General features: G+C 45.2%; 1 protein-coding gene across 16 annotated transcripts in view; it reads right to left on the reverse strand.

The window, feature by feature from the left end:
* Positions 1–27475, reverse strand: part of phldb1b (pleckstrin homology-like domain, family B, member 1b) — a 355881-nt gene that overhangs the window by 143837 nt on the left and 184569 nt on the right. Inside the window, exon 1 of one of the 16 annotated variants that reach the window (XM_068054126.1) lies at positions 5581–5704. The exons of the other annotated variants lie outside the window; for them this stretch is intronic. The gene's annotated coding sequence lies outside the window, so the exon portion shown is untranslated. Of the gene's footprint in view, positions 1–5580; positions 5705–27475 lie in introns of those variants that run through there. 16 annotated transcript variants of the gene reach the window in all.

Raw genomic sequence — 27475 nt, forward strand, 5'->3', positions numbered from 1 at the left:
CAGTGAAGTGCTTGAGGATGTTGTACTACTTTAAAGGCACTATATAAATACAAGTTGTTGTTTGATTCCATGCAAATCACATGTCTTACTTTGATATTTAATAATTTTAACTTGCTGATTCATATTGGGACACTAAAGCAACCCCAGGTGGAAGAGACAGCAGTTTTTAAAATCACCAGGACCTTTTAATCTTTACTCTGCTCAGAACCTGGAAATGTAGTTATTATCTTATTAAATAAAAATGAATGAGATTAGCAGTGCTGGAATGGAGTTCCTGTCTGCTCATTACTGCATCAGTAATGCTACAGCTCAGTACTAAGTGGATAGAGCAGACATCAGGCAGAAATGTAATCCTCCATTACAAACTCTCAGTTAAACCTTCTTAAATGTGAAATTAACTTTTAAAGAATAACTTTTGTAGTTTGTGGATGTCTATCAGGTGGTAGTGTCCCTTTAAATTCTAAATACCAAACCATACAGGCCAAGCTGGCTCCCAGAATGATTTCCTGATCTGTGTTGTATTATCCAATGTCCATTTGGCTGGGGTCAATGGTCCTAATTCTGGCCTCGTCGCCCCTGGGCTAGGGAGGAGGAGACAATATTCTCATTGGCTGGTTGAGGGCAGGATCGGGTCCAGCTATTGGCTGTGCCTCACTGGGTGGCACTCTTGCCTCTGAGTCCAAGGGTTGTGGATTCAAGCCCCACACCAGAGACTTCAGTGGACGATTTAGGCTGACAGTCCCGTCATTCAGATGAGATGTTAAACCGAGGCCCCGTCCATCCTCTCAGGTGGACATAAAAAGGTCCTGTGGCATTATTCAAAGAAAGGCAAAGGAGTTCTCTCCAGAGCTCGGGCCAATATTCATCCCTCGATCAACGTCATAGAAACAAATAATCTGGTCATTATCACATTGCTGTTTGTGGGAACTTGCTGTGCACAAATTGCCACGTTTCCTACATTATAACAGTGACTACACGTCAAAAGGACTTCATTGGCTGTAAAGCACTTTGGGACACCCCTGTGGTCATAAAAGGCGCTGTATAAATGCAAGTTTTTTCTCAGTAGCCTGCCAACATACTCTGTCCCGATTCACACAATGCAGGGCTACTTGGCTGAAGTACCACTCAGTCCTGTAGAAGGGAAACTCAGCAAGAGTCAATGCCTTTGTGGTGGTGGGCGGTAGAACTGGGAAGGTGGTGTGGTGGGAGGGAGAACACTTTAAGAGTTAAAGGGGAACCGTCACCTCGTAGACAGACAAACAAAGAATAACGACACAGAGAGTTGTGTCATGGTTTCACGTCTGTGGCCACAACTTGTTCTGTGTTTTTCTTTTGATGGACACACCCCTTTGCTGGGTTTTTTCCTTTCTCTTGGGTACACACCACTACTGCTTAGAGGGTGCATGGAAGCTCAGACTGCTTCTCCCTGCAACATGTCTGGGATTGCTAAATTTCAGTGTGAAAGATTACACCCAGGGCCCATGTTTACACCCACTTTGTCACCACAAGTTATTTTTGTTACATTTGAATTTTATGCAGCTTCTGTTAGGTTGCTTTAGGAACATAGGAACAGGAATAGGCCATTCAGCCCATCAAGCCTGCTCCACCATTTAATACAATCATGGCTGATCATCCATTTCAATGCCTTTTTCCCACACTATCCTTATATCCCTTTATGTCATTTATATTTAGAAATCTGTCAGTCTCTGCTTTAAACATACTCAATGACTGAGCGGCCACAGCCCTCTCGGGTAGAGAATTCCAAAGACTCACAACCCTCTGAGTAAAGAAATTCACCTCATCTCGGTCATAGTGGCTTTCCCCTTATTTGGAAATTGTGTCCCCTGGTTCTAGACTCCCCAACCAGGGGAAACATCTTACCTGCATCTACCCTGTCTATCCCTTTAAGTATTTTGTACGTTTCAATGAGATCACCTCTCATTCTTCGAAACTCTAGAGAATACATGCCCAGATTCCCCAATCTCTCTTCATAGGACAGTCCTGCCATCCCAGGAACAAGTCTGGTGAACCTTCGTTGCACTCCCTCTATGGCAATAATATCCTTCCTAACGTTAGCAGACCAAAACTGCACACAGTACTGCAGGTGCAGTCTAACCAACGTTCTATACAGTTGAAGCAAGACTTCACTACTCCTATACTCAAATCCTCTTGCGATAAAGGCTAACATATCATTAGCCTTCCTAATTTCTTGCTGCACCTGCATGCTAACTTTCAGTGACTTATTGATGAGGACACCTAGGCCCCTTTGTACATCTACACTTTTTAATCTCTTACCATTTAAGAAATACTCTGCACATCTGTTCCTCCAACCAAAGTGGATAACCCCACATTTTCCCACATTATATTCCATCTGCCATGTTCTTGTCCACTCACTAAGTCTGTCCAAATCCTCTTGAAGCCGCTTTTCATCTTCCTCACAACACACATTCCCGCCTAGTTTTGTGTCATCCGCGAACTTAGAAATAGTACATTTGGTCCCCAAATCCAAATCATTGATATTTATTGTGAACAGCTGGGGCCCAAGCACTGATCCCTGTGGTACCCGACTAGTCACAGCCCGCCAACGCACGAATGACCTGTTTATTCCTACTCTCTGTTTTCTGCCTGTTAACCAATCCTTAATCCATGCCAGTATATTACCTCCTATCTCATGTGCTTTAATTTTGCTAACCAGCTTCCTGTGGGGGACTTTATCAAAAGCCTTCTGAAAATCCAAGTATACCACATCCACCGACTCCCCTTTATCAATTCTGTTAGTAACATCCTCAAAAAACATGGTTTCCCATTCATAAATCCATGTTGACTCTGCCCAATCAGATCATTATTATCCAAGTGTCCATTTATCACATCCTTTAGAATAGATTCTAGCATTTTCCCTACCGAACTCTCACCAGGTCCCAAGGACCTGGTAAGGCTAACAGGTCTGTAGTTCTCGGTTTTCTGTCGCCCTCCCTTCTTAAATAGTGGGGTGACATTTGCGACCTTCCAATCTGCAGGAACCGCTCCAGAATCTATAGAATTTTGGAAGATGATCACCAATGCATTGACTATTTCCATAGCTACCTCTTACAACACTCTGGGATGTAGAATATCAGGTCCTGGGAACTTATCAACCTTCAGCTCCATTAATTTCTCCAATACAACCTTCTTACTAATACTAATTTCCTTCAATGCCTCATTCTCTCTAGTCCCTTGGATTTCTAATTCTGGGAGATTTCTTGTATCTTCCTCAGTGAAGACAGACACAAAGTAATCATTTAGTTTCTTTGCCATTTCTCATTCCCCATAATAAATTCTCCTGACTCTGACTGTAATGGACCCACATTTGTCTGAGCCAAATTTTTCCTTTTTACGCACTATAGAAGCTTTTTTAACCAATTTTGCTATTTGTTTTGTTTTTGTCTCATCTACCTGGTCTGGAGCGAATAGGATGGTCACGTACATGGCTCGATGGGACTCTGCCAACAACGACAACTTGCATTTATGCAGCATCTTTAACAGAGTAAAACATTCCGAGGTGTTTCACAAGTAGCGTTAACAAACAAAATTTAACACCGAGTCACATCAAGAAATGTTAGGGCAGATGACCAAAGCTTGGTAAAAGAGGTAGGTTTTAAAGAGCATCTTAAAGGAGGAAAGGCAGGTAGAGTCAGAGAGGTTTAGGGCCCAAGGCAGCTGAAGGCACAGCCACCAATGATGGAGTGATTAAATCGGGGATGAGCAAGAGACCAGAATTGGAGGAGCAGAGAAATCTCAGAGGGTTGTAGGGCTGGAGGAGGTTTTGGAGATAGGGAAGGCGAGGCCATGGAGATTTGAACACGAGGATGATAATTTTAAAATTGAGGCATTGCTGGACTGGGAGCCAACGTAGATCAGAAAGCACAGGGGTGATGGACGAATGAGAACTGCACAGCATTGTTTTGGATAAGTTGAAATTTACAGATGGGAGGCTGGCCGGGAGAGGATTGGAATACTCGGGTCTGCAGGTAACAAAAGCACAGATGAGGGTTTCAGCAGCAGATGGACTGAGGCAGAAGCCGAGAGCAGCAATATTATGCAGTTGGAAGAGGGAGAAGTGTTGGAGAGGGCATAGTGCCCCACCAAAGCCCATCCCTCCAGTACCCACCTCACCCAACCCAGCCTCCAACTACCCTACAATATATTCCAGACAATTCTCACCCTTTCAGTGAAGTTCCTTTCATATCTGATCTAACATTAATTTTCACCAGTTTATATTCATCGCTATATTTACCATCATATAATTATCAACCCTGCTTCCTATTCAAGTTAAATATTGAGAAATTTCCTTAACTAGGCCAGTAAATATTTTAGATGCTTCAACAATTTAGCAACTCACATTCTCGGGGCTAAGCCATTGAGCTGAGAGATAGTGGCATCAAAAAAAAAATCCAACGGATTTCCCCAAGCTACAAAAATGTCAAAAAGAGTTGATACATCTTCTGTTGTTGAAAAGTTGTAGAGACAGAATGCCATCTGATTGTGATAAATATCTCCACCCATCAGACTGTACATTCCCGCATGAGCTGCTCAAACTGCTTCAAGTGAGGGGATGTTGAACATATCGCATTGTTGGTCCTGCGTGTCTTTTCTGTGCCCATGTTCCTTTAACTCCTCTTTGTAAATATCACTCTCTCGCCTCTGAGTAGAGAGGGCCTGGGTTCAAGTCCTACTCCAGAAACTTGAGCACAAACTTCAGGCTGATGCTCCAGAGCAAGTACTGAGGGAGTGCTGCAACATTGGAGGTGCTGTCTTTCAGATGGATGTAAAGATCCCACGGCACTATTCGAAGAACAGCAGGGGAGTTTTCCCTCTTGTCCTGGACAATATTTATCCCTCAATCAACATCACAAAAAGCAGATTATCTGATCATTATCACACTGCAGTTTGTGGGATCTTGCTGTGTGCAAATTGGCTGCCATGTTTCCCACATAACAACAGTGACTACACTTCAAAAGTACTTCATCGGTTGTAAAGGTTGAGGTCGTGAAAGGTGCTATAGAAATGTAAGTCTTTCTTTCTTTCCAAAGCCACTGCCCTTCTAAATTTCACCAGTTCAGCTGGGAACTGGAAGATTTGGAAGTAAAATCACAATTACTAATTTTATGCCATTTTAGCTGCAATTTACTGTTGGGCTGATAAAACCCAGTGGATTTGCCCAGATTAGAACAGCACAGAATAAACCCTGTGGAATTAAGACAATATAAGACAGCAGCCAGAGTCTGTTCTACCAGAGAATAGGTATGAGCAGCAAGGACAAGTGTTAAATATCAAAGCTGAAAATCTCCTCACTTTCGTCACTTAATCCTTATAGAATTCTTTTAAAGTCCAGGAAATAAGCTCTAAGTACGCTCAACATTGTAGAACTTGAACTCACTACCAAGCAAAATATCACCCGCCTTATAAATTACAGTCTCCCAAGCAAACAGCTCTCTCAAGTTAATAAAACAAAACATACTCCCTGGGCAGCTTGTTAAATCAGTTCAATGTATCGCAGAATGACAGTTTGCTTAAAACAACAGCAACAGCCCTTTCACTTACTTCATTCCTGCTTTGTAAGAAGATAGATGGCCTTTCCTTCAGTCAGGTTTATCTTTTAGAGGAGAAAAGTACTGTAGCCATTTAATTCCGTCAACCTGAATCACTGCCTCGCCCGAGAATTGCAGCTTCTCGTCAACCGGCCAAGGCCAGTGTTGCAAGGCAGAGTGGTCGTGGGAGGGTGCAGAATAACATGCCGACCCATCTCTTACTTAAACAGTGGTAGGCAGCTCCCCTTGGAGTGATATCACCAGCAAATTATTCTGTCTTCCCTGCCTCTCCATCCCCCCCGCCACCCCCCCCTAACCACCACAGCATCCCAACCTCCAACCACCCCCCCGCCCCCGCACCCAAGAAGCAGGCTGAGACACCAGCTGCATGTCTACAAGCACGCAAAGGAGGCGGGAAGCAGGCTGTTTCCATAGAAGTGTTTGCATGAGCAATCTTTCCCGGCCGGGATTGAAAGCACTCTGTGTGTGTGTGTGTGTGTGTGTGTGTTTTATAAAGAGAACCTGGTACATCACCTTGTTTGGCCAAATCCACAGGGGATAGAGCTGGATAAACCAAAGCAGTTGTGGATACCTCTATCAGCTTCTAACAGCTGGATCATAATCACATTTTTCTTTTAATTCCCCCACCGCCTTCATCCCTTTCCCACCAATTTTTCTTTCCGGAGGCATTAACTCCTTGCTGAACACTCGGCGCCGTCCAGCATCTCACCCACAAGTGGCCATTCTTTTCATGTGAAGTCTAAATAAACTGATACAGCACAGGAGGAGGCCATTCAGCCCATCGAGCCTGTGCTGGCTCCTTGAAAGAGCTATCCAATTAATCCCACGGCCCTGCTCTCTCCGCATACCCTTGCAATTCTTTTTCCTATTACAAGTATTTATCCAATTCCCTTTGGAAAGTTATTATTGGACGTGCTTCCATCTCTCTTCCGGGCATCGCATTCCAGACCATGACAACTCACTGCATAAAAAAAATTCTCCTCATCTCCCACTGGTTCTTTTGCTAATTACCTGATGATCTAAAGATCACAGGTGATTTGGGACCGATGGTTCCGAAACGTTCCTGCTGGTGGAAATGACTTATTCTTAATTACCCTATCAAACCTCTTCATTATTTTGAACATTATTAAATCTCTCCGTAACCTTCTTTGGTCTAAGGAGAACAATTCCAGCTTCTCCAGTCTCTCCACATAACTGAAGTCCCTCATCCATCATTCTGGAAAATCTCCTCTCCAATGCTTTGACATCCTTCCAGAAGTATGGTGCCCACAATTGGACCCAGTTGAGGGCTAACCAGTGATTTATAAATCTCTCAATTGTAAAATCCTCATCCTTGTTTTCAAATTCCTCTTTCCCTTGCCTGTCTCTATCGCCCAGAACCCTCTGAGATCTCTGCACTCACCTAATTCTGGCCTCTAGCACATCTCTGATTTTAATCACTCCATCATTGGTGGCTGTGCCTTCAGTTGCCAAGTCCCTAAGCGCTAGCATTTCCTCCCTAAACTTCTCTCTCTCTCTCTCCTCCTTTAAGATACTCCTTAGAACCGAACTCTTTGACTAAGCTTTTGGTCATTGTCCTTATTATATCCTCCTATTACGCTCCTGTGAAACCCCTTGGTAGGTAAATTGGCCATTATAAATTGCCCCTAGTATAGGTAGGTGGTAGGGAAATATAGGGACAGGTGGGGATGTGGTAGGAATATGGAATTAGTGTAGGATTAGTATAAATGGGTGGTTGATGGTCGGCACAGACTCGGTGGGCCGAAGGGCCTGTTTCAGTGCTGTATCTCGAAACTAAACTAAAGGTGCTCTATAAACGCAATTCATTGTGATGTTTAGCATAACCTCCTTGCTTTCATACTCCATATCTCTATTTGTGAAGCCCAGGATCCTGTATGATTTTTTATTAGTCTGTCCTGCCAGCTTCAGTTTTCTTACTTAATGTGGTGGCGGGTTATTTGACTGCTCAGTCCAGCCTGAGCCGATAATGGCCTCACCCTACACTCACATTTTCAGCAGAGCTGCTGGATAATAGACCCAGATGGGAACCTTGTAAAGGGCCAGGAAAAACATGGGAAATCTCGAATAAAAAGCAGGAAATGCTGGAGATGCACAGCAGGTAAGGGAGCATCTGAGGAGGGAAGAGGTAGCAGCTCAGGTGTGGGGCTCTTGGTAGGAACCCTGATGAAGGGTCCATATCTTGGAACACCGAATCATCTCCCCACACATGCTGAGTGTTTCCAGCACTACCTCACTGGCCAATTCTTATTTTCCGTTTATTTTCCAAAGGCACTGGAGAAAGGGTAGCAGACCAACAATTCCCCTCCCTGCAATCCTTTGATACCCCATTGCCATGGCTCAGTGGGTAGCACTCTTACCTCTGAGTCAGCTGGTCAGAGTTCAAGCCACATTTCAGACTCATGAGCACTAGATCTCGACTGACTGAGGGAGTGCTGCACTGTCTGAGGTGCCATCTTTCACATGAAAGATTAAATCAAGACCCTGTCTGCTCTTTCAGGTAAAAGATGTAAAAGACCCTCTGGCACTATTTCAAAGAAGAGCAGGCGTTCTCCCTGGTGTCCTGGACAATATTTATCCTTCAACCAACATCACAACATCACTAAAACAGATTATTTGGTGTTTTATCACCTTGCTGTGTATTGGAGCTTGCTGTGTGCAAATTGGCTGCTGCGTTTTCTACATGTCAATAGTGACTACACTTCAAAAGTTCATTGCTGTAAAGCACTTTGGGGCATCCTGAGGTTGTGAAAGGTGCTATACAAATGCAAGCTCTTTCTTTCACTAAGTGGTCACAGTACTGTTTGTGCCATAGTTTGCTTCACATGAGGACATATCTGGACCAGTTCAGGACGCATGGAAATTCAGGGAGGATGGTTCAAACTTCCGTCACATTTAGGAAGCTGCAATAATCAATGTTAAACAATATCAGCTAAGCAACGTGTAGAGCAGCAGCTGCCCAGCAAGTTAAGCAGTCGCCACTGAGCTCATTCCAAGTTCGTCTTGCCATAAAATCAATTGATCCAACAAATTTTGATTGTACTGGCTGTGCTGTTTTAATACCCAACATGTAGCTGTGTTTACCATACACAATTTCCTTATTTGCAAGGCTACAGATAGTGTCCCCAATAATAGAGATACGTTTGCTCACAACACATATATGGAACACCATCCCCTGATAATCCAAGTTCAATTTGTGATCAATTCACCAATCAAAGGGCCAATTCCCTCCTCCTCACTCCATTTGATCAATAATAATGCCAGAACCCAGGTCTTGCCAGTCCTGAGCAAGTTAGGAATCCTCTCAACAGCAGGATTCACGCTGGAAGGAACCTTTGAGTACTGCACACAATGGCAAAGAGATCACCTTCACTGTTTGTCTGAGACCCAGATGAGTGGTTGGCACAAGACACTGGAGTTGAGTGCTTCTGAAGCTTGCAACAGAAGATGAGGAGTGACCACTGTAAAATCATTTCAAAGCCTCGGTTGTACAATAAACCCAATTTATTCCCCCAAGTATATAAACATGTTTGATGTAAAACAGTCCTATGTAAGGGGACCTGGGGAAACAGTTTATTATTTGTCCTTCCCTGTGTGAAACTGAGCTACAATAAGTCCGGTTTCGGGCGGTGATCTAAACGGGTGGTATTGGATCAACCACCTGATAAACACAGCACCTGGTATTCACATCCGTGCTTCAGATGAATTCATATCCCAGATTCCATCCCTAGATGAATGATCTCATCTGGGCCAGTGATGGGAAATGCATGGGGTGGGGGTAGATCGGAGGTGCTACAAGGTTCCTAGTGGCCCTGGGTTAGGGAGTGGGGGAGGAGGTGAGTGCAGGAAATCAGCCAGGAGCCCTGCTCCAGAATCCTATCTAATAACCCATGCTGCAATGTGGGTGTAAAGGTAGGAATCAGCTTCTGCTCTGATTCATCCCAAGCTGTCTGCATTATAAATGATAAATAGTTACTTCATTGAGGTACTGGGAGGGGCTACCACACCTGTGGGACCATTACCCAGCAAGAATCAGTGCCTTGAGAGCAAACCTGAAGGTAAAACAATACAAGCAAAGGCACAGTCATGGAGCACAGAGGCAGGAGAAACAGCATTATATTTTCAGAGCACATTTAACTTGGTGAAACATCCCAAGGGGCTTTACAAGAGCATGATCAGATAATACCTGACACTGAGCCACATAAGGAGATATTAGGACAGGTTCTTTATTCATTTATTCATTCACGGGATGTGGGCGTCACTGGCCAGGCCAGCATTTATTGCCCATCCCTAATCGCCCTTGAGAAGGTGGTGGTGAGCTGCCTTCTTGAACCGCTGCAGTCCATGTGGGGTAGGTACACCCACAGTGCTGTTAGGAAGGGAGTTCCAGGATTTTGACCCAGCGACAGTGAAGGAACGGCGATATAGTTCCAAGTCAGAATGGTGTGTGACTTGGAGGGGAACTTGCAGGTGGTGGTGTTCCCATGTATTTGCTGCCCTTGTCCTTCTAGTTGGTAGAGGTCGCGGGTTTGGAAGGTGCTGTCGAAGGAGCCTTGGTGCATTGCTGCAGTGCATCTTGTAGATGGTACACACTGCTGCCACTGTGCGTCGGTGGTGGAGGGAGTGAATGTTTGTTGATGGGGTGCCAATCAAGCGAGCCGCTTTGTCCTGGATGGTGTCGAGCTTCTTGAGTGTTGTTGGAGCTGCACCCATCCAGGCAAGTGAAGAGTATTCCATCACACTCCTGACTTGTGCCTTGTAGATTGTGGACAGGCTTTGGGGAGTCAGGAGGTGACTCAGGATTCCTAGCCTCTGACCTGTTCTTGTAGCCACGGTATTTATCTGGCTACTTAAGTTCAGTTTTCGGTCAATGGTAGCCCCTAGGATGTTGATAGAGGGGGATTCAGCGATGGTAATGCCGTTGAATGTCAAGGGGAGATGGTTAGATTCTCTTTTGTTGGGGATGGTCATTGCCTGGCACTTGTGTGGCGCAAATGTTACTTGCCACTTATCAGCCCAAGCCTGGATGTTGTCCAGGTCTTGCTGCATTTCTACACGGACTGCTTCAGTATCTGAGAAGTTGCGAATGGTGCTGAACATTGTGCAATCATCAGCGAAAATCCCCACTTCTGACCTTATGATTGAAGGAAGGTCATTGAAGGTGACCAAAAGCTTGTTCAAAGAGGTAGGTTTTAAGGAGCATCTTAAGGAAGGAGAAAGGGTTAGGGAGAGAATTCCAGAGCTTAGGATCCAGACAACAGAAGGCACGTCTGCCAATGGTGGAGAGATGGAAAAGGGGGAATTTGCAAAAGAATTGGAGGAGAGCAGAGATCTCGCAGTGTTGTGGGGCTGGAGGAAGTCACAGAGATGGGGGGAGAGGGGGGAGAGGTCAAGGAGATATTTGAAAACAAGAATGAGAATTTTAAAAATTAATACTATACTAGCATGACCGCTCGAACAAATATCTACAACACTGAGCTGCTGATCAGTTCTGATCCAAACAGGGCCTGCACCGTGTCAACTGAATGAATAGTATCAATACAAAACCTGACCATAGAGATTCACTCATGTCATGGGATTTTTCACTTCCACCTGAGAGAGCAGATGGGGCCTCAGTTTAACGTCTCATCCAAAAGACGACACCTCTGACAGTGCAGCACTCCCTCAGTACTGCACTAGAAGTGCCGACCTGGATTTTGTGCTCAGGTCTCTGGAGTGGGTCTTGAGCCCACAAACCTCTGACTCACAAGAGGGTATGGCAGCATTGTGGTTACGTTACTGGACCAGTAAGCCTGAGGCCTGAACTAATGATCTTGTGACATGAGTCACAATTCCATAATGGCAACTGGGAAATATAAGTTTAATTAGATAAATTTGGAATAAAGGCTAGTATCAGTAATAATGACCATGAAACTACTGGATTGGTTTTAAACCCATCTGGTTCACTAATGTCCTTAAGGGAAGGAAATCTGCCATCCTGACCTGATCTGGCCTACATGTGAGTTCAGACCCAGAGTGAGGTGGTTGATTCTTAACTAGCAAGCTGCTCAGTTGTATTCAAGATTACAGCTCACCACCACCTCCCAAAGGCAATTACGGATGGGTAATAAATGTTGGCTTTACCAGTGATGCCCACATCCCATAATGAAAACAACTGAGCCACAGCTGACACCATTCCAAATCACCTCTTACTCTTCTAAACTCCAACGGATACAAGCCTAGCCTGTCCAGCCTTTCCACATAAGACAATCCGCCCATTCCAGGTATTAGTCTAGTAAACCTTCTGAACCGCTTCCAATGCATTTACATCCTTCCTTAAACAAGGAGACAAATACAGTACACAGTACTCCAGATGTGGTCTCACCGTTGCCCTGTGTTATGACCAGGTGAACAAGGTGCCTAGGGGTCATTCTCAGCCTTCACCTGGTCTTATTGTAACAGGGTTTTAATTTTAACGCACTGTGTTTTGAGCTCCCCCCTTTGTGAATCTTTCTTCGCCACTTTCCAATTAAAAGACAAAGAAATGAGTACAAACAGGCTTTCTTGGGTTTAAAGAAGAAAAGTGAAATGTATTAACACTTGAACTTAAACCCTAATTCGGTTAACGCCTACGGATACACGACATGCCCCAGGCCAGCATGCACATGCAATAAGCACATGCAAATAGAGACAAAAAAGAGTTTAAAGAAAAGTAGTGAAGAGGGGTTTTTGTTACTGTGCTTCGGGCTAGCTGTAGTCCTTGTCTGTAGGTAGAACTTGCTTTTCAGTATTCTTCTTAAACCTTGTTCACTGTAGGAGACTTTTCTCTCTCAGGGTTCATATGTCTTCAATGGATTACGAAGCTGGTGAGAACGAGATGAGAGCAGACAGGAGAGAGGTCTTTTCCAGTCCAGGAGCAAACAGCTTTCTGAGTTTTAAAACTCTGTGACAAGTTCAAATTCAAAAGAAACTCTAACAGCCAGTTAGTCATGTGACTAAACTGGTCCGACCACATCTTCTGTGTATTGGGGCAGGGATTGGTTCCTTTGTTCCAACACTGTCTGCTAGTATGCAAAAAAATGTCTTTCCAGCCAGGGGCTTAGCAACCCCTTGTAATAGGCCTTCTTTTCTTCCCAGTAACAATTTTAAAATCTAATGTCCATGCGGCGAAATATGTGTGCCTCATTCTTGACAGGTGGGCATCTGCATGACACCTCCATACCCAGGGGAATGAAATGCGATTTGAAGAAAAATGGCGCATTTCATTAAAAGGTTTGAGAGACATATAGATACAGAAAGAAAAACCATGCATTTCTCTCATTCATTTCCATTCATTCATCAATCTTAAAGCCTATTAGAATTGTCTTTTCTGGGTGCCAGTGCTGCTTTAATTTCTCCTTTTTTGGCATCCCAGGAACCTTGTGGTTCTTTGGGGATGCTTTTCTTCAGCTTGCCCATTGCCATGACTGCCGAGGGTTTTGTTCCAATTGAGGTCAATTTTTTCCAGAAGAGTTAGTAGTGGGCGGGTCTATCCTAAACTCTCTTTCAGTTATTTGTTGAGTCATGCAAAGGCTTTTGGCTTCAGGGGATGGGCAGTTCCCTTTTCCCCTGACTGTGGGGGAGGATTCTTTGTTAATCTCCCCTTTGTTCTCAGGGACACTCTTACCTGCAGGTATTTGTGCAGACTTGACTGCACTGTCCTGTGGCACTTCGACTAGGTGAGGCATCACCCTCACAGTTTCTGTGCCTCCTAGAGGTCTCTCTTTGTCTCTGCAGGTTCCTGTAAATGCTGTTAGCAACTCTGGTGGGGTGCTTCAAGAGTCTGCATTTACATAGGAGGATGTGGGGTCTAACATTTCAAATATTTACGGGGTTGGCTGACCAGACAGTAGGGGTTTTCATCCGGGATTCCTCCTGGGCTTCCCTTAACCTGTCCTCTTGGTCACGTTTTTCCTTCTTTTTCTAAACTTTTGCCGGCTGTGTGCCTGCCTGTCCCCTTTTGTTCTCGGCGGGGGTCCCTTACAGTTCACCAGCCTCGGCTGGAGGGTCCTCCCCTAACACAGGACGTAGGGGTGCAGGTTTCACTGTAGGGTGGGATTTTCCCTCAACCTGGCACATGTGGCAACTCTTGCAGTACTCCACCACATCTCTGTGATGTTTTGGCCAGTCAAACTGCTGTCTTATGCGGGCTTTGGTCTTTCGTATACCGACGTGTACAGCCACTGTAATCTTGTGGGCCCTTCTAAATATTTCTCCCTGGTACCTCTGTGGCACCACTAACTGGTGAACTACTGTCCACTCCTTAGTCTCAGGTCTGTGAGGAGAACTCCATTTCCTCATCAGTACCTCATTCTTTAAATAGTAGCAATCAGGGACTCCCTCTGCTTCACTTTCAGACTGGACAGTCTGTGCTAACTCTCTCAATACTGGGTCAGCTCGCTGAGCCTCAGCTAGGGAAAATCCATTTAATTCATTCCTTGGGTCTCCTAACTTTCCAAAGAAAGTCTCGGACAGGCAGACCTCATGGTCATTTGCCTGCAGTGCCAATTCAGTCTCCTCTGGGTGAGCTGGTTTGATCGTGGCCTGATCCACTACACATTCAGGGACTCTGCAAAGGACCGTCCCCTGCCACTGCCCTGTCTATCTGACCTCCTGTGGTCTTTCTTTCACTACTGGGGAGGGACTACCACTTTCACTCCCACCAGATCATTACTTCGGAGCAGGTCATCCCCCGTCCACAGGCAAACTAGGGACAATCCCTACGGTCACTGGTCCTGAAACTAGGTCGCACTCCAGGTGCACCCGGTGTACAGGTACAGGCATACACTGCCCTCCAATACCATTCACCACCGTTTTCATGTTTACTGCACTCTCTGGGGGAAAGGTCGAGCCTTTTCCCAGTAAAAGGGATCTAATGGCCTCTGTTTCCCTGAGAATCACTATGGGCTTGCTTGCCCCACTCGAGGGGTATGGAGTTACTTTCCCTTCTGACACAAAATCCTGATAACCTTCAGGAATCCTATTAACTTTTCCTGCACTGGCCGTAGTAAGCTTCCTGGGTTGCACTCTTACTGCAGTTAAAGCCACAACTTGTTCTGTTGTGCTTTCCATCAGGGTCCTGTCTTCACTGAGCAGGTGTGCCCTGATTAACCCTACTGGTTTTCACTTTAGTTTCCAGTAGTCAGCTTTTAAATGCCCCGCTTTATTACAATGGAAGCACACAGGTCTCCGGGTCTCACTCTTGCTCACAGCACCTTCCTTTTTGGCTGGAGGAATCCCCTTGTGTTTCCTACTTTCCTTTCCCTCCTAGGACTGCCTGGGTGGATATCACCTTCCCACTCTTGTCCTTTTCGGATTTGTGGGGGAATTAGAAAAGGTTCTCCCCTGGGAAAACGACTTATAAATTAAAGCAAACTCATCAGCCAGAAAGGCCGCTTGCTGGGCTTCCCGAACCCGCTGCTCCCCGAACCTGCTGCTCTTCTACATGGGTCTTTATTGAGAGTGGGAGAGAGTTTTTAAATTCCTCTAACAGGATTACTTCTCTGAGAATCTTATAGCTGAGCTGTATATTAACAGCTGTCAGCCATTGGTCAAAAGCCAGCTGCTTACTTCTTTCAAACTCCAGGTAAGTTTGATTAGCTTGCTTTATGAGGGTTCTAAACTTTTGGCGATAGGCATCGGGTACTAATTCATATGCTCCAAGGATAGCATTTTTGATCAGTTCATAATTTGATGAACTCTCATCTGGCAACAAGGAATAAACCTCATGGGCTTTTCTAGTTAGCTTGCTTTGTATTAAAAGAGAGGCCAGGTCTCAGCTGGCCATTTTAGCTGCCTTGCCAGTTTCTCAAAAGACATAAAAAATGCTTCCACATCTTCCTTATTGAATTTTGGAATTAATTGAGCGAGTTTTAGCAATTTTGTACCCACCATACTGCTCCTCCATATTGGCCATGCTTTCACTGGGGTTACTCTGTCGCCCCCTAATTAACTCAAGCTGCCTAAGCTCTCTTTCTTTGCATTCTTTCTGCAATATTCTTTCTCTTTCTCCCTCTCCTGTCTCTCTCTCCTTCCCTGTCTTGTAATTCGAGTTTCCTTTGTTCCAATTGTATATTTGCAAGCAGTACCCTGTCTGGGTCTACTTCTAACACTACTTCTGCTTCTTCAGATTCAAGGGAAAAATGGTTGGCCACTAGACTTAGGAGTTCAGGCTTCCTAGCCTTGCCACATACAGTGATCCCACACTGCTCAGCCATTTTTCTCAACTCCTCCATAGACAGTGCTTTTAATTTATCCCAAGTTACTTCACCCTGGCTTGGAGAGCTACTCGCTTCTGTTGCAGACATGTTATAGTATTCAATCACACGCAACCACAAGAAAACCTGTATTAATCTTGCTCATTTTTGATTGGGAACAATTTGGCTTTCCACTTCCAATTTCTCTTGTTTGTCTGTGGGTAAAATCCCAGAAGCTAGCACCCAAATTTCTGTCATGACCAGGTGACCAAGGGGTCTAGGGGTCTTTCTCAGCCTTCACCTGGTCTTATTGTAACAGGGTTTTATTTTTAACACACCACGTTTTGAGCTTCCCCCTTGTTCACCACTTTCCAATTATAAGGCAAAGCAATGAGCACAATCAGGCTTTCTTGGGTTTAAAAAAGAAAAGTGAAATTTATTAAAACTTAAACTTAAACCCTAATTCAGTTAACGCCTACGGACACACGCTCTGCCTCACGCTAGCATGCATACATGATACGCACATGCAAATAGAGACAGAAAAGTGCAGAAGGAAAATAGTGGAGCGGTTTGAGGAAATTTCTGAAGAGCGGTTTTTGTTACTGTGCTTCGAGCTTGCTGTCGTCCTTGCTTGTAGGTAGATCTTGCTTTTTGTTGGGGCCCAGTATTCTTCTTAAACCTTGTTCACTGTAGGAGACTTTTCTCTCTCGGGATTCATATGTCTTCAATGGATTACGAAGCTGGTGAGAACGAGATGAGAGCAGACAGAAGAGAGGTCTTTTCCAGTCCAGGAGCAAACAGCTTTCTGAGTTTTAAAACTCTGTGGCAAGTTCAAATTAAAAAAAAAACTCTAATAGCCAGTTAGTCTTGTGATTAAACTGGTCCGACCACATCTTCTGTGCACTGGGGAAGCAAGGATTGGTTCCTTTGTTCCAACACTGTCTGCTAGTATGCAAAAAAATGTCTTTCCAGTCAGGGGCTTGGCAACCCCTTGTAATAGGCCTTCTATTCGTCCCAGCAACAATTTAAAAATCTAATGTCCATGTGGCGAAATATATGTGCCTCATTCTTGGCAGGTGGGTGTCTGCATACGCCTGTATAACTGAAACATAACCTCCCTACTCTTGTATTCAATTCCCCTTGCAATAAACGATAACATTCTATTAGCTTTCCTAATTACTTGCTGTAACTGCACACTAACCTTTTGCGATTCATGCACTAGGACACCCAGATCCCTCTGCATCTCAGAGCTCCGCAATCTCTCACCATCTAGATAATATGCTTCTTTTTTATTCTTCCTGCCAAAATGGACAATCTCACATTTTCCCACATCATACTCCATTTGCCAGATTTTTGCCCATTCACTTAACCTGTTACGACCAGGTGAGATAGGGGTCTAGGGTTCCCTCTCAGCCTTTGCCTAGTCTAAACGAAACAGGGTTCAATTTTTAAAACACTGTTTTTAGCTCCGCCCCACACCAACACCCCACCCCACCCCCACCCCTCCCCAGTGGATCCTTGTTCGCTGCTATTCAATTGTAAGGCAAAGAAATCAGACAGGTTTTCTTAGATTTAAACAAGAAAGGTGGAAGTTTATTCATCTTAAACTCTAATTCGTTTAACGACTATGAATATGCGGCGCAACCACGCTAGCATGCATTCGCGATAAACACACGCAGATAGAGACAGAAAAAGTAGAAAGAATAAAGGGGAAAAGTTTGAGGCAATATCTGGTAATTATTAATGGTCCTTTGAGTTCAATGTGGAGTCTTTGGTTGTTGGTAAGTCTTGCTGTACGTTGGGGCTCAGTGCACGCTTTAACTTGTTTCGATGTAGGGGTCTTTTCTCTCGTGAGGTTTACGTGTCTTCAGTGCATCCGGAGGCCTGAGAGAAAGTGAGCGAAAGCCAGCCAGGAGAGAGGCTGTCTTGTTCCAGGTTCAGTTACAATCTGCAAACTGTCCTGTGTCTTGCTCAGAAATCCTGGACCAGCCGGTTAGTCATGTGACCAGCTTGCTTAACCACTCCTGCGTTTGTGGATTCCAAAGCTCTCAGTGGGGGGGGGGGGGGGGGGGGGGGGGGCGTGTAGTGCTGTCTCTTACCCTGACAAGATGTGGATCACCATTGCCCAGCCCAACCTCTGTTAATTGAATCAGTGATCAATTCTTTTGTCTCTCCAAGCACTGTCTCTAAGTATGCAAATGTCCTCCAGCCAAGTGTCCGGTGATCTCTTGCAAAACAAGTCATTTCTTCACTCCAGCAATAGTTTAAAATTAATGTTCATATGATGAATTTAATATGCCACATTCTTGGCAGTGGGGGTCTTCATGACACTGTCTATATCCCTTTGAAGCCTCCGTAAGTCCTCTTCACAACTTACTTTCCTACCTATCTTTGTGTCATCAGCAAATTTAGTAACCATACCTCAGTCCATTCATCCAAGTCATTTGTAAAATGTTGAGGCCCCAGCACAAATCCCTGTGGCACACCACTCGTTACATCTTGTCAACCAGAAAATGACCCATTTATGCCTACTCTCTGTTTCCCGTTAGCTAGCCAATCTTCTATCCCTGCCAAAATATTATCCCCTACACCATGAGCTTTTATTTTCCGCAATAACCTTTGATGTGGCACCTTATCAAATGCCTTCTGGAAATCTAAGTACAGTACATCTACCAGTTCCCCTTTATCCACAGCACATGTTACTTCTTCAAAGAACTCCAATAAATTGGTTAAACATGATTTCCCTTTTATGAAACCCTGTTAACTCTGCTGATTACCTTGAATTTTTCAAAGTGCCCTGCTATAATGTCTTTAATAATAGCTTCTAACATTTTCGCTATGACTGATGTTAAGTTAAGTGGCCTGTAGTTTCCTGCTTTCTGTCTCTCTCCCTTTTTGAATATGAACCTTCCCCGAATCTAGGGACTTTTGGAAAATTAAAACCAACGCATCAACTATCTCACTAGCCACTTCTTTTAAGAACCTAGGATGAAGTCCATCAGGACCCAGGGACTTTTCAACCTGCAGCGGGAGGTGGGGGGTTAACAAGTGGACGTAAGAAGCAGTATTACATGGAGAGTGGTTGAGTGAATTGCAGGCATTCCTTTTGATACAATCAACTATACATCCCATAAGGAAGGATGACAAGATATCGATACGTTGCAGTCAATACATTGGAACTAAATCTTTGTCAAGACCTTTTCAGTTTCCTGCTAAGAACTCTAAACTTCTCTTATGTCCTTGCAAGTGTCAGGACAGTAGTGCAAAAAAAATGATACAGGCCTCTGCCTATTGAGGAAACAAAGTTGGCTTTAGTTTATGAAACATTACATAGTTTTGTCATTTTCTCATGAAGGCCCATTATTTTCTATTCTTTCATTGTGATAAGTGATGCATTGGATCAGGGAGAAATGAAAACTGCAAATGGTATCATACGCCAGCAGAAAACAGAAGCTTTTAACCCTCTCGCTCTCAGGTAGGCAGTTTGTAGTGACATCGCTGATTGTAAGATCTTTCAACATTCTCATTTCCGAATTAGTGCCAAATCCTGAATGGAATATGCAAATGATCGGGAACGTTCAGAGTAGTTTGCAAATATCTAACTTTCCCCTTGTTTGGATTTGAATTGTCTACAACAATTCCCCAATGTTTCAGGAGGTGAACATACCATCCTGTACTAAGCCAGACAGCTAAATCCCAGGTACCATCCAGGTCTGTACACAGCAAGTACCACTCTATAATCAAACCTATGCTCGCTGACCGACATTGGCTCCCATTCCAGCAATGCCTCGATATTTAAATTCTCATCCTGGTGTTCACATCCCTCCATTGACTTGTCCCTCCATATCTCTGTAATCAACTCCAGCCCGCAACCCTCCAAGATATCAGCACTCCTCCAATTCTGCCCTCTTGAGCATCCCCGATTTTAATCGCTCCACCATTGGCAGCTGTGCAATTGCCTCCTTAAACCTCTCCGTCTCTCTAACTCTCTCTCCTCTTTTAAGATGCTCACTAAAACGTACCTCTTTAACCAAGCTTTTGGTCCGCTGCCCTAATATCTCCTGCTTTGTACTGGTGCCAATCTTTGACACATTCCGGTCCTGTGAAGAACCATGGAATATCATACTGTGTTAATGCTGCGATAACTGAGCCCTAAATCTGCAAGAAACTAAACCCCAACCCCACAACAAACTGAACCCCAACCTCCCAACAAACTGAACCCCAACCTCCCAACAAACTGAACCCCAACCCCACAACAAACTGAACCCCAACCTCCCAACAAACTGAACCCCAACCTCCCAACAAACTGAACCCCAACCCCCCCAACAAACTGAACCCCAAACCCCCAGCAAACTGAACCCCACACCCTCAACAAACTGAACCCCAAACCCCCAATAAACTGAGCTCCAACCCCTCAACAAACTGAACCCTAAACTCCCAATAAACTGAGCTCCAACCCCTCAACAAACTGAACCCCAAACCCCCAATAAACTGAGCTCCAACCCCTCAACAAACTGAACCCCAAACTCCCAATAAACTGAACCCCAAACCCACAATAAACTAAATCCCAAACCCACAACAAACTGAACCCCAAACCCTCAACAAACTGAACCCCAAACCCCCAACAGACTGAACCCCAAACCCCCAACAGACTGAACCCCAAACCCTCAACAATCTGAACCCCAAACCCCTAACAAACTGAACCCCAAACCCTCAACAAACTGAACCCCAAACCCCCAACAAACTGGGCTCCAAACCACCAACAAACTGAACCCCAAACCCCAATTAACTGAGCTCCAACCCCTCAACAAACTGAACCCCAAACTCCCAATAAACTGAGCTCCAACCCCTCAACAAACTGTACCCCAAACTCCCAATAAACTGAGCTCCAACCCCTCAACAAACTAAACCCCAAACCCCCAATAAACTGAGCTCCAACCCCTCAACAAACTGAACCCCAAACTCCCAATAAACTGAACCCCAAACACACAATAAACTAAATCCCAAACCCCCAACAAAGTGAACCCCAAACCCACAACAAACTGAACCCCAAACCCCCAACAAACGGAACCCCAAACCCTCAACAAACTGAACCCCAAACCCCCAACGGACTGAACCCCAAACCCCCAACAAACTGAACCCCAAACCCTCAACAAACTGAACCCCAAACCCCCAACAAACTGGGCTCCAACCCCCAACAAACTGAACCCCAAACCCCAATTAACTGAGCTCCAACCCCTCAACAAACTGAACCCCAAACTCCCAATAAACTGAACCCCAAACCCACAATAAACTAAATCCCAAACCCCCAACAAAGTGAACCCCAAACCCACTACAAACTGAACCCCAAACCCCCAACAAACTGAACCCCAAACCCTCAACAAACTGAACCCCAAACCCCCAACAGACTGAACCCCAAACCCCCAACAGACTGAACCCCAAACCCTCAACAATCTGAACCCCAAACCCCTAACAAACTGAACCCCAAACCCTCAACAAACTGAACCCCAAACCCCCAACTAACTGAGCTCCAACCCCTCAACAAACTGAACCCCAAACTCCCAATAAACTGAGCTGCAACCCCTGAACAAACTAAACCCCAAACCCCCAATAAACTGAGCTCCAACCCCTCAACAAACTGAACCCCAAACTCCCAATAAACTGAGCTGCAACCCCTGAACAAACTAAACCCCAAACCCCCAATAAACTGAGCTCCAACTCTTCAACAAACTGAACCCCAAACTCCCAATAAACTGAACCCCAAACCCACAATAAACTAAATCCCAAACCCCCAACAAAGTGAACCCCAAACTCACAACAAACTGAACCCCAAACCCCCAACAAACTGAACCCCAAACCCTCAACAAACTGAACCCCAAACCCCCAACAAACTGAACCCCAAACCCTCAACAATCTGAACCCCAAACCCCTAACAAACTGAACCCCAAACCCTCAACAAACTGAACCCCAAACCCCCAACAAACTGGGCTCCAAACCCCCAACAAACTGAACCCCAAACCCCAATTAACTGAGCTCCAACCCCTCAACAAACTGAACCCCAAACTCCCAATAAACTGAGCTCCAACCCCTCAACAAACTGAACCCCAAACCCCAATTAACTGAGCTGCAAACCCTGAACAAACTAAACCCCAAACCCCCAATAAACTGAGCTCCAACCCCTCAACAAACTGAACCCCAAACCCACAATAAACTAAATCCCAAACCCCCAACAAAGTGAACCCCAAACCCACAACAAACTGAACCCCAAACCCCCAACAAACTGAACCCCAAACCCTCAACAAACTGAACCCCAACCCCCCAACAAGCTGAACCCCAAACCCTCAACAATCTGAACCCCTAACAAACTGAACCCCAAACCCTCAACAAACTGAACCTCAAACCCCCAGCAAACTGGGCTCCAAACCCCCAACAAACTGAACCCCAAACCCCAATTAACTGAGCTCCAACCCCTCAACAAACTGAACCCCAAACTCCCAATAAACTGAGCTCCAACCCCTCAACAAACTGAACCCCAAACTCCCAATAAACTGAGCTCCAACCCCTGAACAAACTAAACCCTAAACCCCCAATAAACTGAGCTCCAACCCCTCAACAAACTGAACCCCAAACTCCCAATAAACTGAGCTGCAACCCCTGAACAAACTAAACCCCAAACCCCCAATAAACTGAGCTCCAACTCTTCAACAAACTGAACTCCAAACTCCCAATAAACTGAACCCCAAACCCACAATAAACTAAATCCCAAACCCCCAACAAAGTGAACTCCAAACCCACAACAAACTGAACCCCAAACCCCCAACAAACTGAACCCCAAACCCTCAACAAACTGAACCCCAAACCCCCAACAAACTGAACCCCAAACCCTCAACAATCTGAACCCCAAACCCCCAACAAACTGAACCCCAAACCCTCAACAAACTGAACCCCAAACCCCTAACAAACTGAACCCCAAACTCTCAACAAACGGAACCCCAAACCCCCAACAAACTGGGCTCCAAACCCCCAACAAACTGAACCCCAAACCCCAATTAACTGAGCTCCAACCCCTCAACAAACTGAACCCCAAACTCCCAATAAACTGAGCTCCAACCCCTCAACAAACTGAACCCCAAACCCCAATTAACTGAGCTGCAAACCCTGAACAAACTAAACCCCAAACCCCCAATAAACTGAGCTCCAACCCCTCAACAAACTGAACCCCAAACCCACAATAAACTAAATCCCAAACCCCCAACAAAGTGAACCCCAAACCCACAACAAACTGAACCCCAAACCCCCAATAAACTGAACCCCAAACCCTCAACAATCTGAACCCCTAACAAACTGAACCCCAAACCCTCAACAAACTGAACCTCAAACCCCCAGCAAACTGGGCTCCAAACCCCCAACAAACTGAACCCCAAACCCCAATTAACTGAGCTCCAACCCCTCAACAAACTGAACCCCAAACTCCCAATAAACTGAGCTCCAACCCCTCAACAAACTGAACCCCAAACTCCCAATAAACTGAGCTCCAACCCCTGAACAAACTAAACCCTAAACCCCCAATAAACTGAGCTCCAACCCCTCAACAAACTGAATTCCAAACTCACAATAAACTGAACCCCAAACCCACAATAAACTAAATCCCAAACCCCCAACAAACTGAACGCCAAACCCTCAATAAACTGAACCCCAAACTCCCAATAAACTGAACCCTAAACCCCCAACAAACGGAACCCAAACCCTCAACAAACTGTACCCCAAACTCACAATAAACTGAACCCCAAACCCCAATAAACTGAACCCCAAACCCCCAATAAACTGAACCCCAAACTCCCAACAAACTGAAGCCCCAAACTCCCAACAAACTGAAATCCAAACCCCCAACAAACTGAAACTCAAACTCCCTCCTGAGGTCCCAAGCATCACAGATGCCCCTATTTAGCCAATTCAATTCACTCCGCATGATATCAAGAAATGGCTGAAGGCACTGGGTACTGCAAAGGCTACGGGCCCTGACAACATTCCAGCCATAGTACCAAAGACTTGTGCTCCAGAACTTGCCGCACCCCGAGCCAAGCTGTTCCAGTACAGCTACAACGCTGGCATCTACCAGGCAAATGGAAAATTGCCCAGTTATGTCCTGTACACAAAAAGCAGGATAAATCCAACCCAGCCAATTACCGCTCTATCAGTCTACTCTAAATCATCCGTAAAGTGATGGAAGGGGTTGTTGACTGTGCTATCAAGCGGCACTTGCTGAGCAATAATCTACTCACTGATGCTCAATTTGGGTTCTGCCAGGGCCACTCAGCTCCTGACCTCATTACAGCCTTGGTCCAAACATGGACAAAAGAGCTGAACTCAAGAGGTGAGGTGAGAGTGACTGCCCTTGACATTAAGGCAGCATTTGAGCGAGTATTGCATCAAGGAGCCCGAGCAAAACTGAGGTCAATTGGAATCAGGGGAAAAACCGTCCACTGGTTGGAGACATACCGAGCACAAAGGAAGATGTTTGTGGGTGTTGGAGGTCAATCATCTCAGTCCCAGGACATCACTGCAGGAGTTCCTCAGGGTAGTGTCCTAGGCCCAACCATCTTCAGCTGCTTCATCAATGACCTTCCCTCCATAATAAAGTCAGAAGTGGGGATGTTCGCTGATGATTGCACAATGTTCAGCACCATTCATGGCTCCTCAGGTACTGAAGCAGCCCATGTCCAGATACAGTAAGAACTGGACAATATCCAGGCTTGGGCTGATAAGTGGCAAGTAACATTCGGGCCACACAAGTGCCAGGCAGTGACCATCTCCAACAAGAGAGAATCTAACCATCTCCCCTTGATGTTCAATGGTATTACCATCACTGAATCCCCCACTATCAACATCCAGGGGCTACCATTGACCAGAAACTGAACTGGAGTAGTCACATAAATACTGTGGCTACAAGAGCAGGTCATAGGCTAGGAATCCTGAGGCGAGTAATTCACCTCTTGACTCCCCAAAGCCTGTCCACCATCTTCAAGGCACAAGTCAGGAGTGTGATGGAATACTCTCCACTTGCCTGGATGGGTGCAGCTCCAACAGCACTCAAGAAACTCGACACCATCCAAGACAAAGCAGCCCACTTGATTGGCACCCCATCCCCTACCTTCAATATTCACTCCCTCCACCACCGATGCAAAGTGGCAGCAGTCTGTAACATATACAAGATGCACTGCATCAACTCATCAAGGCTCCTTCGACAGCACCTTCCAAACCCGCGACCTATACCTGGAGGGACAAGGGCAGCAGATGCATGGGAACATCACCACCTGCAAGTTCCCCTCCAAGCCACACACCATCCTGACTTGGAACTATATCACCGTTCCTTCACTGTCACTGGGTCAAAATCCTGGAACTCCCTTCCTAACAGCACTGTGGGTGTACCTACCCCATATGGACTGCAATGGTTCAAGAAGGCAGCCCACCACCACCTTCTAAAGGGCAATTAAGGACAGGCAATAAATGCTGGCCTAGCCAGCGACGTCCACATTCCATGAATGAATAAAAAAATCAAACTGAAACCCCAAACCCCCAAAACACTGAACGCCAAATCCCCAACAAATTGGCAGGTAAAATCAAGGAAAACCCAAAGATGTTTTATCAGTACAATAAGAACAAGAGGATAACTAAGGAAAGGGTAGGACCTATCAGAGATGTACAAGGGAACTTATGCGTGGATGCAGAATATGTGGGCAGGGTTCTTAATGAGTTTTTTGTCTCTGTCTTCACAAAGGAGAGGGATGATGCAGACGTTGTCACAAAAGAGGAGTGTGAAATATTAGATATGATAAGCAAATGAGAGAGGAAGTACTAGAGGGTCTGAAATCCTTGAAAGTGGACAAATCACCAGGGCCAGATGGATTGCATCCCAGGTTGTTAAAGGAAGCCAGGAAGGAAATAACAGAGGCACTGAGTACCATCTTCAAATCCTGACTAGATACAGGCGAGGTACCAGAGGATTGGAGGTGAACGAATGTTGTACCATTGTTTAAAAAGGGTGTGAGGGTTAGACCAAATAGTTATGGGCCTGTCAGTCTGACCTCGGTGGTGGGTAAATTATTAGAATCAATTCTGAGAGAAAGAATAAACTGCCACTTAGAAAGGCATGGATTAATCAGGAATAGTCAGCATGGATTTGTTAAGGGAAGGTCATATCTTACTAATTTGATTGAGTTTTTTGAGCAAGTAACAAGGAGGATTGATGAGGTTAGTGCAGTCGATGTGGTTTACATGGATTTTAGTAAGGCATTTGACAAGGTCCCGTTTGGCAGACTGGTCAGAAAATGAAATCCCATGGGATACAGAGGAAATGTGGCAGGTTGGATCCAAAATTGGCTCAGTGACAGGAAACAAAGGGTAATGGTTGACGGATGTTTTTGTGAATGGAATGCAGTTTCCAGTGGCGTTACACAAGGCTCAGTGTTGGGTCCCTTGCTGTTTGTGGTATATATTAATGATTTGGGCTTAAATGTGGGAGACATGATTGGGAAATTTGCAGATGACACAAAAATTGGCTCTGTAGTTAATAGTGAAGAGGATAGCCGTAGACTCCAGAATGATATCAATGAGTGGGTGGAAAATTGGCAAATGGAATTCAATCCGGAGAAGTGTGAGGTAATGCATTTGTGGAGGGCAAATAAAGTGAGGGAATATACAATAAACAGGAGGATATTGAGAGGAGTGGAGGAAGTGAGAGACCTTGGAGTGTATGTCCACAGGTCTCTGAAGGTGGCAGGACAGGTGGATAGAGTGGTGAAGGTATAGAATACAAAAGCAGGGATGTAATGCTGGACCTGCATAGGTTAGGCAACAGCTGGGATATTGCATACAGTTCTGGTCACCACATTACAGGGAGGACATAATTGCTCTGGAGAGAGTACAGAGGAGATTTACAAGAATGCTGCCAGGGCTTGAAAGTTGCAGCTATGAAGAAAGAGTGGATAGGCTAGGATTGTTTTCCTTAGAGGCTGAGGAGTGACTAATTGAGGTGTAGAAAATTATGAGGGGTCCAGATACAGTAGACAGGAAGGACCTGTTTCCCCTATCGGAGAGGTCAATTACCAGGGGACACAGATTTAAGGTGATTGGTAGAAGGATTAGAGGGGACATCAGGAAAAACTTTTTCACCCAGAGGGTGGTGGGTGTATGGAATTCACTGCCCGGAATGGTGGTGCAGGCAGAAACCCTCAACTCATTTAAAAAGTACCTGGACATGCACCTAAAGTGCTGTAACCTGCAATGCTACGGACCAGGTGCTGGAAGGTGGGATTAGATTGGGCGGCTAGTTTTTTCAACCGGCACAGACACGATGGGCTGAATGGCCTCCTTCAGTGCCGTAATTTTTCTATGGTTCTATGGACTCAAACCCCCAACAAACGGAACCCCTAAACCCCCAAAGTGAGTCCAGATACCGGAGTCTGTGAAATAGTTGGTGCCTTCAAGTTAGGAAGGACAGGAGGTGATAAAAGACTTCTTTCTAACTGGCGTTGAAAGGGGCCAGAGTGCCAGGTAGGAGCCCAAAGAATTCGCAGCTACACTATAACATCGTCATACTGCCCTACATTGCCCAAGATTAATAAATAACAATTCCATTTGTATCTCCCCTACTTC

The sequence above is a fragment of the Heterodontus francisci genome, chromosome 22, assembly GCF_036365525.1.
Source record: "Heterodontus francisci isolate sHetFra1 chromosome 22, sHetFra1.hap1, whole genome shotgun sequence".
Classification (NCBI taxonomy): domain Eukaryota; kingdom Metazoa; phylum Chordata; class Chondrichthyes; order Heterodontiformes; family Heterodontidae; genus Heterodontus; species Heterodontus francisci.